The following is a 3,839-nucleotide window of genomic DNA, read 5'->3' as shown; positions in this document are numbered from 1 at the left end:
GCGGCCGCAGAACCTCCGAAAGGGCATTTTTGTCCAAAAATTCCAACTCTGTATAAATATAAGAGTTTCATTTTTTTAGGTCAAGTTTTGACATCATCAGCTACAGTAGCCGTTTTTCTTTACTCTCTTTAGTAGTTTTTGCCATTTTGAGCTTTTTAATCATAAATTTCTTTATTTTAGTTATCAATATGGGTTTAATTATCATTTCTTCTTCTATTTCTTATGCCTAGTTCATGAATAGCTAGATTTTCACTAGGGTTGTGACCCAACCCTAGAGTATAAACTTAATGGGTGTTTGGTTTATTGCTTGTTTATGGTTGGGTATTTATTATTTAGCCTTGTTCGTGCTTTTAGTTGTAGAATTAATGGTTGCAAATATTAGTTCATGCCTATTTGACTTGGTCTCTACTTAAGAAAGAGAGACTTAGTCTAGAAAAATTTGGCTAACAAGAAATTAGGGTGAATCAAGAGATTGATAGTCCTAATTAAAGGGTTGAATCTAGAGACAGTAAAACCCGACTTGAGCTTTGTATCAACCGTTTTGTTCAACACCTATTTGGACTTGAGAAAGCCAAATTGGGCAAAATCACTCTCTGACCGAGAGGTATTGAGTGGGTACTCAAGGGTTGATAGCTATAATACACCCCGACCAATAAAACAAGCTTTAAAGTTTACAAACCGTTAGGCAAATACCTAGGTGAAGGTCATACCCCTAGGCCTTTTATAGTATTTGAAAAACAACAACAAAACGGCCTTTTACAATATTTGAAAAACAACAACAACAAAACAATTTCTTAGTTTCATTACTTAATCTTGCAATCTTAAATTGGAATAGACATAGAACAAGCATCAATTTATGGAAGTGTAATTTGAGATAGTTCATAGTTCATACTCATACACTGCAACTTATACTCCTAAATCCCACGTATAGCTCCCTGTGGAATTCGACCCCGAATCTTTGTTGGGTATTACTATTGCAATCGACCGTTTCATAATCTTGAATTGAGGTGTGAACTTGGACGAGAACAATTTTTGGCACCGTTGTTGGGGAGCATAAAAATGGATTTAGCTATATATTTGGTTTTGTGTGTGAATTGTCTTCTTTTCCTTCCTTGTTAGTGATTTGTGTGAATCAATTGTAGGTACCATAATGGCAAACAACAATGATCAACTCGGAAACATGCCTTTGGGGGATGTGGACGTATGATTAGAGATGAGGTAACTGAAGTTGTCCTGAATTTCTTTGATACTAATAAGCTTTACCAACCGATAAATTGCACATCCATCACCTTGGTGCCTAAAGTTAAAAAAAATCCTTCCTCAGTAAAACAATATAGACATATATCCTGCTGCTCCACAATCTATAAGATCATATCCAAAATGGTCACTAACAGACTACAGGGAGTCTTGGACAGCCTCATTGATAAGAGTCAGGTTGCGTTTGTACCTAGTAGAGTCATCACTGATATTATTATCCTTAGTCATGAACTAGTGAAAGGATGTGGAAGGAAAGGGGTGTCGCCAAGATGCATGATCAAAATTGACATGCAAAAAGCTTATGACTCTATAGAATGGGTGTTCCTAGAACAAGTTCTAAATGTTCTGAATTTCCCGAAAATATTTGTTAGATGGATCATGGTGTGTATATCGATAGTCTCATACTCTGTAGTCATACTCAATTATTGTATAAGCAATTTCAGCAATTCTCCTTGGCATCTGGACTAATAGCCAACCAAGGGAAGAGCTGTCTATTTTGAAGGTGTACCAAGCCAGATTCAGCAACAAATTATACAAGAATTAGGCTTCTCTAGGGGATCTCTGCCCTTCAGGTACCTGGGAGTTCCATTGAGCTCAAAAAGACGAGCAATTGGACAATGTCAACCATTAATAGAGAGGATGATAGGGAGAGTAACTTCATGGACATAAAAGATGATGTCTTATACAGGGAGATTGCAGTTGGTCAGAAGTGTACTCATAGCCATTCAACAGTTTTGGTCCCAAATTTTCATCTTGCCAAAGAAGGTGATTCAGAGGATTGAACAAGTATGCAGAAGATTTTTGTGGAATGGGAATAATGAATGCTCAAAGAAGTCTCTAATAGCATGGTACAAAATTTGTTTACCAAAATCAGCAGGTGGCCTCAACATAGTAGACATCTATACATGGAATAAAGCTGCCATACTTCAGCACTATTGGAACTTATGCAAGAAGAAGGATAGTCTATGGATACAATGGGTGCATATCTACTATACTAAGGGTAATGAAGTGTGGGAAAGCACTGCACCACAAGCATCTTGGCTGATTTAGAAGATCCTAAACGCTAAGCAGTATCTGAAGAGTGCAGGAGTAACTATAGAGGAATTTCTGAATGGTGAGACATATGCTATAAAGACAATATATAATAAGCTGAGAGATAACTATCCTAAAGTGCAATGGAGGAAATTGACATGCAACAACCAGGGCAGCCCCAAATGGTTATTCATTCTATACCTTGCAATACAAGACAGACTATATACAAAGATGAGACTGAAAAAATGGGATATGGGATATGACACAACATGTCCATTATGTGATAGTGATGAAGAAGATGTGCAACACCTGTTCTTTAAATGCCCATCCACATATCAGATCTGGAAGCAACTACTCAAGTGGCAGGGAATCCAACGACAAGCTATGGGATAGAAGGAAGAAATTGAGTGGGCTCAAAAGCATGCCTATGGTTACAATACCAAAGCAGAGATATACCATATGATTCATGCAGGAAGTGTATACTATACCTGGTTAGAAAGGAACAGCAAAATATTCCAACAAAGAACCAGACCAGCAGCAACTATAGTGAGGCAGATCATTCAAGACATACATTGCAGAGGAAGAACGAGGAAGAAATTGGCACTACTGTTGAAGAAGCTTGATTACTATCCTAGTTAGTTTGGTTAGTAGACAAAGCATAGGTTACAACTTTCTATTTTCTTGCATGGATGTAGGTGAAGTATGCTAAAGTTGGGGCTGCTGTCCAACTTTAGAGGTTTTTGAGCACTCTGTAAATACTTCCTTGGTAATAAGAAGTTATAATTACCAAAAAACAAAATATTCAATTTTTGATTAGTATTATTTAGAAAAAAATAAATTTAAATATTTATAATAAAAGAATCCAATTAAAATATAAATGTCACGTCCCGAACCTGGTCCTGAACGTAACATGGCACCCGGTGCTTGACTATATATGCCCAAGCGAACCAACTGGTTGGCTGAATCAACATGTAATATCATAACATACTGAATGCGAAAGATAAACTAACACATGCTGATATACTGAAAGTCTGAATGATATAAATCAAGAGTGAAAATACTAATATAAGTCTGAAACATATATGTAGCCAACATTAGCTTAACATGAAACAACTGCGACTATGTCTAACTGTTACTCTAGTCTATGAAGCCTCTAATGAAGTACTGAAAACACTGACTATCTGTAAATACTGAAAGACTACAAAGTAATGATAATACCCCGAAAGAATTCGGGCTCACCAAATAACCAGTACGAGAATCCTAACGCTCTGAATCGTCAACTTGTAAATCATTACATGCATCGTGAGATGTAGGCCCCGGGCAAAAGGGACGTCAGTACATTTGAATTGCACTACTATGTAAAGCAACTGAAAGAAAAAACTGTAAATGCTGAAACTGAAACTAAACTAATAACTGATAACTCGTAACTGAACTGATAACTGATAACTGAACTGAACAAAGGAAGTAAGGATATGAATACTTCATCTTCTGAATGATGAACCACCTGTTTATCTGAATAAATAAATTGCGGTCTCATGCCCAATATATAT

This window comes from Nicotiana tomentosiformis, chromosome 1 (genome assembly GCF_000390325.3).
Source record: "Nicotiana tomentosiformis chromosome 1, ASM39032v3, whole genome shotgun sequence".
NCBI classification, from domain to species: domain Eukaryota; kingdom Viridiplantae; phylum Streptophyta; class Magnoliopsida; order Solanales; family Solanaceae; genus Nicotiana; species Nicotiana tomentosiformis.
This window is presented reverse-complemented; position numbering follows the sequence as displayed.